Below are 14,405 nucleotides of genomic sequence, written 5' to 3'. Positions count from 1 at the left end.
TAGGTTGGCTTTTTCCTGGGCATCAGTTGTCAGTTGCCCCATCTGGTTTAGCAGGGGTCCAACATTGCCCTTGCTTTTCCTCCGGCTCCCCACTGTACCAAATATTTTCCTAAGCACTTTGTTTTCAAACACTTGCACCCTTTTTCCATTTGCCTTTGTTAGCACCCAGGATTCACATCCATATAAAAGGACAAGTTAAACAATGGTACTATAAAGCTGAATGTTGAGGTTTCTTGAAATTTTATTTGATGCCATCCAGGCTCAACAGGCATATATTAGCACTGTAAGCTCCTGTGATTTATTCAGTTATTTGATTTTCCTCAATTATTATTGTTCCTAAATATTTGAATTTCTCTATTTTTCCACTTTGGCATTCTCTATCCTAATTTTCCTGCAATCTTGAGATTTATTTCTGAATGCAAATGACACTGACAACAAGCCCAACTTCTCTGGTACTTGACTATGACCTCTGTACTCTTTTGACCAATTTACAAGAAAAGTGATTGAAGAGAGTGTAATAACTATCACTGTGCACTGCTTTTGTCAATTGCCTTACTTTTGTCAACTGCTGTTCAGCTGATTGCTTCCATATGCACAAGGACTTCTGGGAGATTAGTAGAAAGATGAGCAACTTGTGATTAGACATTTTCAATTATATTATTGCTTGAAAAGATTTCATAGACATTTGGGCTGGAAGGGATGCTGGAGGATCACAGAGTCCAGCCCCCTGCCCCAGGGGCAGGAAGTCAGCAGGGATCATAGGATCCCAGCAAGATCAGCATCCAAATGTCTCTTGAAGGCATTCAAAGTGGGCACCTGAACTGCCTCAGGTGGCAGTCTGTTCCAAACGTTGGGGCCTTGGACAGAAGAGAGGTTCCAGAAGATGTACATCAAGTCTCCATAGACTTTGTCAAAATCTATGAAAGTATTAGAAGAGAGTCGCTATGACAAATCATGGCGAAGTTTGGAATTCCCAAAAAACTGGTATGTCTTACTAAGATGTGCACTAAAGTATCAAGAAGTTATGTGAGAACTGACTTTGAAGTAATGCTATCAGACTCAATGTAAATCAATAGAGGACTCACACAAGGAGGAGTACTGTCATCAAGGCTTTTCAACTTGATGCTTGAGAAGGTTATGAGAACCAACTGAAGGACGAAAAGACCTGCAGCTAAACAGATCACACCAGGTATTTGCCTATGCAGATGACATCTGCCCAGTAGAAGAGAATCATGCCTCTGTCAACCAGTACATGTGACCTTGAATTTAAATCATGCATCTATTCAGGACTTATTCTGCACAGAAGATGGCACAGCAACACCTCAGAGCTGCAGGAGGGCTGCCTAAATGTTTAAATCTAAGTAATTCGATGAAGCCTCTACCTTGTTATGTTAAGACAACATAGTGGAAAATGTCCAAATCAATAAGTAAGTAGAATAATGAGTTAAAGAGCACTACCATTGGAAGGGGCTGTGGCTCTTCCATTGGACCAAGGAAACCATCTCTTGCTTCTCAAAGGAGAACTGAACTGAATTTCTATTGGTCCAGAACCCCCAAATGTCATGAATCAGGATATTCTGCATCAGGAATCAGTGTCAAGAGCTGAAGCTAGAATAGTTCAGGGGATCAGGGCCCCTTCAAGAGAGAGTGATAGGAGGCCAAGAGTCAGAACCTGACACAGACACCTGGAGCACAGGAACAGGGGGCAGAAGTCAAAACAAGGTGCTTGAATAAGGCCATGTAACAGGGATAACTTGCAGAAGCCTTTCTGTTTATGGCTCCACCTTCCTGTCTTGGGCTAACTGCCTGCTTACTTGTCTACCATGCCTTGATTTTAATTGAGTGATGTAATTAGCAGGAGGATGCCCACTTTATATGCCTGGTGTCAGAGGGCACTATCTGCAGCTCCTTTTTCCACCACTATACCACAGCCCAAGCCTCGCAGATGGTACTTGACATGGTTTGCCCTGTACCTTGGCCCTCTTCTTTACTTCTGGAGGCTCCCCACTGCCCTCTCTAGCTCCGGGACTCCTCGCTTCCTCCTCTCGCTCTGGGGCTTCTCACTGCCCCCTGGCTCCAGGGCTGGGGCCAGTGCGCCCCCAAACAATGCTGCGCCCTCTCCAGCACCAGGAAACTCCATGCTACCATGGCATCCCTATGAGGTCTCCTCCACCCCTAATAGCCTCACCCGGTCCTCCGGTAAAATAGTAAACACAAAACACAAAGCCCCTGGGCCATAACGTAAACTAAACCATCTGGTCAAAAACCATGTTCTGTCTCTACCGGGAAAATACTCCAACTCAACCACAACCAGGGGATGCTCCTGCAGTCTATCTTCCCCTTTCTCTCTGCACCAGCCAAGCTCCCCCCTCCTTGGCCCCTGAAGGGGAACTGCTCTCCTGGCCTTATGCTTGGGCTTAAGAAGGGGCCAAGCCCTGCCCCTTCCTGTCAGCTGATCCCCTTGGTTCCCCTAGCAACCAGCACCTGTGCTGCCCTGGTGACTGGCAGTTGAGCCTCCCCCTTCTCACCACTAGGGGTCTGTCCTGAGCTATTTCTGCTTTTAGGTGCAGGGCACCCGAGTGCTCTGCGACAGGCCAGTCTACAAGCTCAACATGAGTCTCATTGTTTAGGCAGCTCACCATTATCTGCTCTGCAGGTTTCAAGGCTGCTTGAAATTGTGTCACTTCTACTAGGGATAAGCCATCCCTCTGATGGCTTTCCCCAGTACAAGTGACTCATCATCACACCACAGTACTGGATGGTACACTTAGGCTCTCAGTGAAAAACTATATTCCTTGGTTGAAATTCAAGTACTTCATCAAAAAACTTGTGTGTTATATTTTAACTGGGGCCTCCAATCATTAGCTCCAAGCCCATTTTATGCTGAGTACCATACAAACTAATAGTCACAGAGCAATTACATTTAAGATCTTAGTCTCCCCATTTCCATGTGAATACTTTTAATTTTTATAAAATCAATGAACCATTTGAGCAGAAAAAAGATACTCTCACCCCCCCACCAAGCCTTGCAGATGTTTGAAGAAGTACAGTTAAAGTACAGAACTTAAGTGAACTTTTGTTTTCTGCCCAGTTCTTCCTTCCCATGTCCTTGTGACAAGTTATTTAGCAGAATTCAGATTAGTTAGAATCTGAAACAGCTGTGCCATAAGCACATCTGTTAAGCCCTCAAACTTGAGTCCTCAAGGCTGTCAACCATGTGTCTTAGCAGCTGTGCCACCCCAGCCACCTTCTGCCCAGTTAAGAACCAGAAGTGCCTGAATTAAGAAGTCAGAAATACCATTTTATATATATCTCCTAATTTTATTTAGAAAAGACATTTGTTTTCCAGCTCAGTCTTGCAGAATCAAAGATTCAAAGTTCATAAATTTATTAGAGATTAACAGATCAACTGGAGACATCTTCCACGTGACAAATTATTAGTTTGGAAAGGGGAAATGGTTCATTTTACACAGAATTGTACATGTAACTCCCTCATGATCCCAGATGTTTCAAAAAAACCCTCTGTTACAACCACCAGACATGCACATTAAGCTCAATACTGAAGTAACAAAAGGAAAAATATTAATGGACAAAAAGAACATTTGATCACTCCGCTGTTTCAATGGCAGCTCTAGAATTTTTTATCTGGATGAAGGAATTAAACAAATAAATTTCCACATCTCACAGACTAGCAATGAATGAGAATCGGAACAAGACTGAAGATGGAAGGATAATTTAAATACAGACAGGACATTAAATTAGTTTCTATGTGCATAAAATAATATGAAGATACAAATTTTAAGGATCTAAATGGGTACAGATAGGTGCTGAGCACAGATGGGATTTAGAAATGAACAGAAAATAGGCAAGCACATTGTATTGATCTCAGAGGCAAAACCAGTAGCAGCAAAAGGAGGAGTCTGAAGGAGGAACAGGAAGTGAGGGGGAGGAGACAGGAAAAGCAAGAGAGTTAGAGAGGCTGGGGGAGAACAGTAGGCCCTGTAACAGTTCTGTAAGAAACTGCTATTTTTAATAAAGACACTGTTTATATTAAGTAGGGAGCTATTCCTTGATTACCCATACAGGGTCACACGAAACATGGTGGCAGCAGAAAATCTGTGAGGAAGCCCAAGAGAAAAGAGAGACCTGGGCCCCAGCAGTGATTAAAACAGATTGCAAGAAGCACGGAGGGACTGAGGCGCACAGGACAGCTGGATTTCAACACAAAGAGCCTTGCACAGACATAGAAGCAAGAATTCAGTTTGTATATAGAGTTAACCATGACTGATAAAGAAAGTGAAGGTAAAGCTGTTTTACTATCTAGTGGCGGGGGGGGGCAAGGCCATGAAGTAAGGCCGACACTGATGTCAGGGAACCCTGACACACTAAAACAGTTAATAGAAGTGTTTGATGCATACTGTGACCCCAGGAAAAATGAGACTGTAGAGAGATACCAGTTTTTCACCAGAAATCAAGAGGAAGAGAAAGGAATAGAAGCCTATATTCTATAAGCCTATAATAGAAGCACTGAAAACTCTGGCATCCTCATGAAACTTTGGAGACATAAAAGACTCCCTAATCCAGGATAGGATTGTGTGGCACACAGGACTCTGCCAGGAGGGAGAGACTACTAAGAAAGGTAGCTCTAACCCTGGAAAAAATGTCACCAAATTGCAAGGGCAGCAGAATGGTCTAAACAAAGGATCAAAATTATATCAACAGCCACATGTACAGAGCAGGTTCACAGGCTCAACCTAAAGGACTCTGGAAAGCAGGAACCTGACAGGCCAACTGCAAACGCTGACAATATGATTCAGTGCTTCTACTGCAGGAAGCTGCACGAAAGGCAGAAAGACCAGCCTATGGAAAAGAGTGCAAAACATGTGGAAAACAGAATCATTTCAGGGGTCAGTGTCATAGCCACCCAAATAGAAAAAAAAGTCCACACAGTAATGAAGGATCAGGAAACTACAGATGAGGAAGAAGCTTTCAATGTAAAATTTGACAGACTCACAGGATATACATGTTACAGAAAAAAAAGTGGGCAACAACTCAGCTATATTTGGAACAATGATGCTAGAGCAAAGATCTCTAAGATTCTGGGTGGATTGTGGAGCCGCTTGCAATGTCCTTCCTGTGAATTTGAGTGGCAGCATCAGACTGGAAAAATGTCACCAAGTGCTTTTAATATATAACAAAACAACTGTGAGGCCGCTAGGAAAGCGCTGGGTGACTATAAGAAATCCATGCCACGAGAAACAGTACCACCTGTAATTTATAGTGATTGACAGGGTGGACACCCATCCACTGCTGGACAGCACAGGCCACAGATTTAATTACAGTGTAATACCACAACATCTTCCAGGTCACAGAAGAGCAAGAACAGTCATTAAGTTCACTACCTAACATTCTGTTAAAATATGGAGACACATTCCAGGGCACTGGGCTCTTGGAAGGCAAACTGGAGTTTGAAATAGATCCACAGGTGCAACTAGTACAACTACCAAAATGCAGAATCCTGCTAGCCCTGCTGGAGCCACTGAGGAAAGAACTGACAAACTTGTCGAAAAGAGGCATTATCACACCAGTTGCAAAAAACACTGACTGGATCAGCAGCCTAGTAGTAGTAAAGAAGCCATTAGAGAATCTAAATTGATCCAAAACCACTTAACAGGGCACTCGAAAGAAGCCCACTACCCACTGTCAGTGATTGAGGATGACCTGTCTAGGGCAAAAGTGTTGACAGTTTGTGAAGTCAAGAATGGATTTTGGCATGTGGAGCTAGAAGAATCATCCAGCCACCTGATAACCTTTAGTGCACCCTTTGGCAGGTACTGCTGGTTAAGGATGCCCATGGGGATCAGCCCAACTTCAGAAGTTTTCCAGCAGAAGCTGAGCCAGGAGTTGGAAGGTCTTTCGGATATCAACATTGGGGATGATAAGGAAGAGGTGATATGTGACCATGATGCCAAACTGCAACAACTCCTTAACGGATGTTGGGAGAGGCACATTAAATGGAGTGCCGACAAAATACAGCTGAGAAGAACAGAAGTACCTTAACATTGAACATCTAATAACTTTGGAAGGACTACAGCCAGACCTGGAGAAGGTGAGATCCGTTATGGAGACGGCCAGGCCACAGAATATCAAAGGAGTCCAGCGCTTTATTTGGATGGTTAACTATCTGTCCACATCTTGGTGTACACTTGTCTAATGCTTGTGAGCCACTCAAGTTGCTAACACACAATGATGCAGCCTGGGAATAGGCACAAACCCAAGAGGAGGCATTCAAAAGAATTTTAAAAAAAAACAAAACTCATCAGCAACGCCCCAACACTGAAGTACTACAACACAGCTGAGCAAATAGTACTACAGTCTGATGCATCAGGAAGTTGTCTGGGAAAAGTACTAATGCAGAACTAGCAGCCCATAGCTTTTGCTAGTAGAGCAATGACTGAAACCGAAAGGAGATGCACACAGATAGAAAAGGAGTTACTAGCAGTATTGTTTGGACTGGAATGGTTCCATCATTTCACCTTTGAACAGAGTACATGTGCAATCAGACCATTAGAGATCATAATGAAAAAACCCTTGCTGAGTGCCCCTAAGAGACATCAACACATGCTGCTGAGACTCCAGGTCTATGATACGAGTATAAAAGTACTACCCAGGGAAGTCCCTGGAAGTGGCAGACACACTAAGTAGAGCATACCTTCCACAATGCAGCACAGATGGATCTGTAGAACAGGAGATCGAGTCCATTAATATGGTACAAGACTTGCCCATCTCCAAAAGCAGTCTCAAAGCAATACAAAAAAGAGTACAGAACAGGACAGTGTGCTCCATGCAACAAAACAAACCATCCTAGAGGGTTGACCGCAGCACAAGTACCACCAGAAGTTGCCACATACTAGCAATGGAGGGATCAGGATAGGATTCTGTTCATGGGAGACAGGATAATGAATCCCAGTAGCTCTGCAGCGAGACATCATGAACCGACTCCATGCTTCAGACATGTGAATAGAATCATGCCTCAGGAGAGCATGGGAGTGCATCTACTGGCCATGCTTGAATGCCCTCTTGAGAACATACATGGAACAGTGTGAGGTGTGGACCGAATACAGTGACAAACAGCAAAAAGAGACGTTGAACCCTCATGACATCCCCTCTTGCCCCTGGGAGAAGGTAGGGACTGACTTGTTCAATGTCAATGACAGAAACTATATGGTCACCGTAGCCTACTATTCTGACATTTGGAAGGTTGATTACCCTCAAAGACACTTAGGCAGGAATGGTGGTCAGGAAGCTGAAGACTCATTTTGCGTGACATGGGATACCTGACATTCTGTTCTCAGACGATGGTCCACAATACATCTCAAGAGAATTCAAATGGTTCTGCACTAGATAGGAATTCCAGCATAAGACATCATCCCCTGAATACCTACAAAGCAATGGGAAGACTGAATCAGCAGTAAAGACAGCCAAGAGATTCTTGTTGAAGGCAAATAAGACTGCAGGGGATCCCCAGCTAGCTCTACTGGACCATCACAACACACCCTCCTCCCAAGGAATGGGCTGTAACCCAGCCCAAAGATTAATGGGCCAGAGAACTAAGCCATTACTCCCCATGACAGACTGCTTGCCAAAACCCCAGGAGGGAAGGGGTGACAGTACATGGAAGCAGCTAAAAAAGCAAGTCTTAACAAGTATCATGGCATAACCAAGGAGCCAGGGACCTGAGACCACTGTGCAAGGTCTGGGTACAACCAGTAAGTCCACATGTGAAAGAATGTGGAAAGGCCACTGTTGAGGGTAAAGTGGGAGATAAATCCTACACAGTTGTCACAAATAGTGAACAGCAACAGAGCATAACTGGAAGCAGCTGCAGAGTGCTGGCAGAGCAGAAATACAATTGAGCAAAAGATCAGGATCAAGCCGACTTTGACGATTCTCCAAGCCCAAAGGGAAGTAATCCCAACATGAATCAAAGGGGGCAGGAGGGCGCAAAAGCCCCCATGGCTCACCAAAAGAATCCAAGAAAGTCTCCTGGCCAAAAGGGAGGCGTACACCCAATGGAAGGGAGGGGCCATCACCAGGAAGGATTATACTGCTGTTATTTGGAGATTCAGGGAGGCAGTCAGGAAGGCCAAGGCGGAGATGGAACTGGGACTAGCTTCCTGGATCAAGGACAAGTAGCTCTTTTTTAAATATATAGGGGGCAAAAAGAAGGTTCCGGGTAACATGGGGCCCCTGCAAGACATGCTAGGTAATTTGGCTGTCACACCAGATGACAAAGCTAACCTATTTAATGATTTCTTTGCTTCCATTTTCCTGAGCACGGACCAGAACAGCCACCTCACTCTGGGCCCCCTTAGACCTCAGGGGAGGTGCACATAGGCCAAGGGTTACTGAGGAAATAGTTAGGGAACTTCTGGAGGGACTGGATGTATTCAAGTCAGCTGGTCCAGACAATCTCCACCCTAGAGTACTGAGGGAATTAGCTGAGGTTATTGCGAGACCCCTGGCACGGCTTTATGAGCACTCATGGTACTCTCATGTGGTGCCAGGGGACTGGAAGAGGGCCAACGTGGTTCCCATCTTCAAAAAAGGGAGGAAGGAGGACCTGGGGTACTATAGGCCAGTTAGTTTTACCTCGATCTGGGTAAGCTTTTTGAGAGAATTATTCTGGCACATGTCCACTAGGGGCCAGCAGGGGAGATTATGCTTAGGGGCAACCAGCATGGGTACATTAGCGGCAGGTCCTGTCAGACCAACCTAGTGGCCTTCTACGACCAGATCACCAAATACTTTGATGCAGTGGATAGTCTTCCTAGACTTTAGGAAGGCCTTTGACACCGTCTCTCATCCCGTTCTCATTAAGAAACTGGGGGGCTGTGGGGTCAACACCCACACAGTCAAATGGGTCGCCTACCAGCTGGAGGGCCACACCCAGAGAGTGGTGGTGGATGGGTCATTTTCGATCTGGAGGGATGTGGGCAGTGGGGTTCTGCAAGGCTCGGTCCTATGAGCCCTAAAGAACACAGCAGACCAGCGGTAAAGGCTTGGTTTGCATGCTGGGCTATGTGCTAGCAACCTCTGGCTCAACCAGGGGAATAAGTTAATCATCTGTTTTGAACTGTTGAAAGGAAAGATGTAACAACGTGTATGAATCTCAGAGGCAAAACCAGCAGCAGGAGAAAGAAGGAGTCCAAGAGAGGAACAGGAAGTGAGGGGGAGAAGACAAGAAGAGGAAGAGAGTTAGAGAGCCTGGGGGACAACAGTAGGCCCTGTAACAGCTCTGTAAGAAACTGCTATAATAAAAGACACTTTATATTAAGCAGGGAACTGTTCCTTGATTACCCATACAGGGTCAAATGAAACACACAGAAACACTCGGAAATACAAGTAAATATACTTTTTCCAGAGCCAGCTCCAAATACCTGAAACACAAGGGTGCTTGCCAGAAACAGCCTTTGGTAGTGATGTGAGAGAAGATAGGATATTCAACATATGGAACTGTTTAGCCACTTTTACATAGCTGATAGTGACCATCCCTACCCTAAATACTGTATTTAAGCAGCTTCCAGTGCAATTATTTTCTTTAGCCAAGTTTCAACAAGCAACAAGTAGCTTCTATTACAAAATATTTCTCCCACTTTTTTCCAGCTTGAAAATTTATAGGACAGGTTCTATCCCTCCCACTCAATCTCAATTTCAAAGCTGTGTAAAAACATGACTCCCAGAGGCATGGTTTACTTTTTGGGAGCTCCATGGAAACGTTAAGTATCACTAACCACAGCCATGAAATTGACAGCTGCTAATGCAGCAGGGAAGGCTCTGTACAATTGTATTATCCACTGTACGATTCCATGACAGCTCTCTTCTTCCTGCACTGTGTACCTTGTTTTCAACATAATTTGCCATTTTTTATTTTTTCTTAGGAAACTACGTAGTTGGGTGGGCTTGCTGCTGGTTGGTCTAGCTATCATGAAAATAGAGTGAGATATAACACCACAAGAGCAGGATGTATAAAAATCAACCTTTTGAAAAAATAAAAATAAAAAAAAAAAATCAGAATTTTTTAAAATTTAATCATATTTTTATTTATTTTTGTTAAAATGTTTTTAAAACAAAAATAAATCTATATAAAGATAGTTTTAATTTAATATGTTAGAGCTTAAAGATATCATCATGAAATAGGGATTATAACTTCTAATTATGTACTATTTGAGACAATATATTCATGTAACTTTTCTAAATGTTTTATAAGTAGGTCACCACAGGCCATATTAAGGGCCCAATCTTATGGGTTTTCCAGGGGCTCCTCTATAGATTAGTAAAAGGTTAAAGAAAACCCTATGGGACTTGGTCTTGAAGATTCCATTAAGCATCTTAGTGATGCTTAGTTTTAGTTCTCAAACTGTGGATTGGTCTCTCCAGAGATAACATCCTTGTGAAGAGTAATATATGGAGATGAGCGATAACAGACCTGATTACCTATTGATCACCCTATTGTCTCTCTGCAAGTTTGTGTACAAAGTCAAGCCTTTATCTCTCTCTAAAAGTGCAAAGTTTCAAGAAGTTAAATTAATAGAAGAGGATTGTTGTGGGTGGATCTGGGTAACAAGGAAGAGTTTGGAGATAAATGCAAGGAGGGAGGGACAACAGAAACAAAAGGAGAAACATTTGGAGCGAATATTCCAGAAGTCTTGAGGAAAAAGTTTCTGAGTATAGCCTCTCCACTGATTTGTGATCTAGTGAGTAGAAGGGAAAACATATCACAATAGCAGGCTTGCCAGGCCATAAGAGTGCCCTATTTGGGAATCATAGAAATAATATTTTAATGAAGATTATAGCAAACAACAAGAATGAACTTTTTGCAGAAACCAATGATTAAGTTGAGGCTTTCTGACCAGTAATTCAAACTAATTTATTTTAGTTCTTCAAACTAAATCGAATCCACCCTGCACAAGAGCATCTCTTTGTTGTCAACGGTTTGAAATGGATTGATTGTACCTCATCCAAACATGACAAAATCTGCTGAGGTCATTCCAGATTTCAACTCTAGCAATGAGCCCTGAAGCCAACAACCAAGTTGGTACCCAGTATTTTATGCAGTTTCTCAGTCCATTTTAGAATGTTGAGAACAAAATGAGAATTTTTTCAGGATGCTTTGAAAATTCTTGACTTGTAAACTAGCTGTTACCTAGGCAGTAGCACCAACAGAACTTCTGTCCTTAGAAGGTGAAATTGAAGTAATCAAATTACCATGGGTAAATTAGTGTCAGCTCAAGATTTTGCCAGACTAGCTAAGTCCCAGATGGTGCAAGTTTCTGACAAGTTACACTTCTCATGATCAGGAAGTAACTACAGTTTACAGTCACATTTTCACCAGATTGTGCTTACTAGAAGAAGAGGCAGGATAACAGCAAACCCTTCAGCAGGGCACGTAGAAGCTGTGCCAAAGGAGCATTTACTTTCCAGGAACCTTAACAAAATTTCCAATTTCCTAGTTTTTGTTACTGCACAGATTCTTCCATTGGGTCCTGGACCATGCCCCGCACCGCTTATTTTGCCTAGGATATTTTTTGACCCCTGAATATCTAGGGGTCTAATTTTGCCCCTGTGCTACAAATCTGCAGTGCAGAGAACATTTTTTTTTGTTCCCACACATGCCTATTGCAGCATCTCAAAAGGCTTTGAGGTGCTGCAAGAGGCACACAGCATGCTCATCTGGACGCACCCTTAGTGTACAACTAAATATTAGGAGTAAGGATGTTTTTTGGTCTAAGAAACCATCAATACAAAAATTACACTGCCACACAATTCATACCATACCATACAGGTTGTCCATTTTCTTTCTATATAAAAGGACCAGGTATACACTACAAAGACAATCCTGGTTCATGGCACCAAGGACACAAGAAACCATATGAGAGGTAGTGCAATGGCAGACAGCATACTGAGGTCAGGCTTTGTTTAAAAAAAAAAAAAAAGCTAATGGTCCATGAAGTTCAAAGGAAGAGGCTGAGGCAAGAGTTGCCAAGACTGATGTGCTCTCACAGTTCAGGAAACAGACCTTTAACTCTACTTCTTTATGTACCTGACAGAACTCTAACTGTTCTCGCATTTGAATGTGTCCTCCCACACCTTGAAATTCATGAACTGGACACACAGCAAGCATACCCAAGGTACATAACTTCATATGAAATTTAATAAGATACTTCTACTGCACCAAAGAAAGAAAAAAGCGATCAATCACTTAAGTAACAAAGCCTGTTTTTTACCCATGTGGGGCTGTACATTCTACCCTAACAAAGAGAGATCAGAACAGGCAAATATCATATCTCACATACAGAAGTAAAAAAAGCACCACCACAAAATGATTTAGGGAGTCTCACCCTTGGAGGATCTAGTTTTATGAAAGTAGTATTTGTTAGCTAACAGATACTTTGGGATACTTGTTATCCTCTGACACTTGTTTCCCTGACAATTTCTAACACAGAATCTCTTAATCAATGTAGTTTATTATAACTAGATCTATCCACTTGACCTTTACTGACAACATAATTTTGAGACTTAATGATACCCAGAGTAGGGGATAACACCGAGCTTTAAGTTAATAGGAGAAAATAGTGTACACACTGACACACACACTTAAGTATTTGATTAGCTCTTCAATTTCAGAAAGATAACCTTTTAACTATTAATCCACTATTGCCTTCAGTATCTGTTTCCAAGAATCACTCCCATAGACCTGGTTAGTCAAAAAAGTCTCTGGAATACCAGCCAGCTTAACAACTACCAAAGGGATCCAGCCACATAGCAAAGTTAAGAGCTTATAGATTTGGCAAAATTATTACATATCCCACCTCCCTCCTATTTCTTAGGAGTCTAAAAAGGAACACCACTGAGCTTGAAATTTAAGCTAAGGAAGAAAACTTTCCTCTTCAAAGGCAATTTAATTGACTTTAATCAAGATACACCCCCCTTCCACCAATAACGTCTCTTTCAGATCCTGCATACACTGCTTTTTCTTCGATTTCTCTGAAATAACTACTCTGCATCTAATCTTTACTGTTGTACTGAATTTCAGGTAATACAGGATGTCAGTATAGAAAAGCAGCTCCCATATTAATTACCATATAATGAAGAAGTCATAATGCTACTGGAACAGAAGATTACAGTGATGCTCTGTGTAGCTAAGGAGTTAAATATGTATTCTGTGACTTAAAGAAAATATTGTTTATTTACCTTGTTATGAAAATATATCCACAGGGAGGCTTAAAGCTACTTGGTTTTGATTAAATAAACGGCAAACGTCCTTGAAGTCAAATTAGTAGCGTGTAAAACCATGTTCAAAACTTCTTTATTTTTGCACACTCCAAAACATCAAAAGAGGCAAGGCACATCTGGTATTGACCCTTTTGCCCCAAAATGCCCATACAGATATTTTGAAAACAAGGATGCAAGAAAAATAAGAATGCAACCTGAAGATAAGAATGATGTTTTAAACTGTTGAAATATGTTATTGAACACAGGCAGCAGTATAACAATAGAGATACAAACTAGGTATTATAAATGAAAGTCATTTGCTACATTTGTGTGTTAATTTATACACCTTTAGTTGTGTTCCATAATTCTGAATTTATGCTGAGTATTGCATTGAGAGTTCTAGATGTATGATCACTTTCCTCAGGTTTTGGGGGATTTTTTTCTAGTTAATACTTGTTTTTCCTAGAGTTTTAATGAGAATATGCTCATCCATGTTAATTCCCTTACAAAAATATACTAACAATGAAACCTACAGGACCTCATTTTCCAATACAGTCAAGAAGAGTTTCCATCAGGGTTTAAGAAACCCAAAATTATATGTTAAAAACCTACATGTTTATAGGCATATACATTACTTTTCATTCTTGTCCCTTTTCCCATTCACCCTTAGGCAAACTCCTGATTTATTCAGAGACAACATAATTGATAGTAATAATGGAATCTTACAACTTCTTTTACTGAGAGCATTTATTAGATTTTAAACTATTTTTTGGAAATATTTGAAATCCCGGCAGTGTAAGAGAAATGCCAGAAAAAGCCAAAACTAGGAATAAGTTATGTAACATCAGTATTTTATTAAGGTTTAACCTACCCAAATTGGTGAGCTTCTTTTTAAAGACAGATTTGGCTCAGTTTTCAAAAGCAGTTAGTGATTTGTTAGTGACCTCTTGGAGGTCAGGAGCAGTGGGGAGAAGAGGGACACACGCGCACGTGTGTCCTTCCCACACGTGTGCCTCCTTTCTGGACCCGGAGCGGAGGAGAGTGCAGCAGTAGCAGCGGCGGCGGCGAGCGGAGCAGCTGAGAGGGCAGCAGCAGCTGATCCCCCTAAGGTAAGTGGGGCTGAGGGACTG

General features: G+C 42.2%; 1 protein-coding gene and 1 long non-coding RNA gene across 5 annotated transcripts in view; one reads left to right on the top strand and one right to left on the bottom strand.

Moving 5' to 3' along the window:
- Nucleotides 1–14,405, bottom strand: part of FBXL7 (F-box and leucine rich repeat protein 7) — a 330,312-nt gene that overhangs the window by 190,899 nt on the left and 125,008 nt on the right. The window lies entirely within an intron of this gene.
- LOC109314604 overlaps nt 3,330–14,405 on the top strand; it is an 11,979-nt gene continuing 903 nt past the window's right edge. Inside the window, exons 1-2 of the long non-coding RNA XR_002102323.1 lie at nt 3,330–3,340; nt 6,832–6,835. This is a non-coding gene — a long non-coding RNA (uncharacterized LOC109314604). The remainder of the gene's footprint in view (nt 3,341–6,831; nt 6,836–14,405) is intronic.

Source organism: Crocodylus porosus, unplaced genomic scaffold (genome assembly GCF_001723895.1).
Source record: "Crocodylus porosus isolate Cpor-Errol unplaced genomic scaffold, CroPor_comp1, whole genome shotgun sequence".
Lineage (NCBI taxonomy): Eukaryota > Metazoa > Chordata > Crocodylia > Crocodylidae > Crocodylus > Crocodylus porosus.
This window is presented reverse-complemented; position numbering and strand designations above follow the sequence as displayed.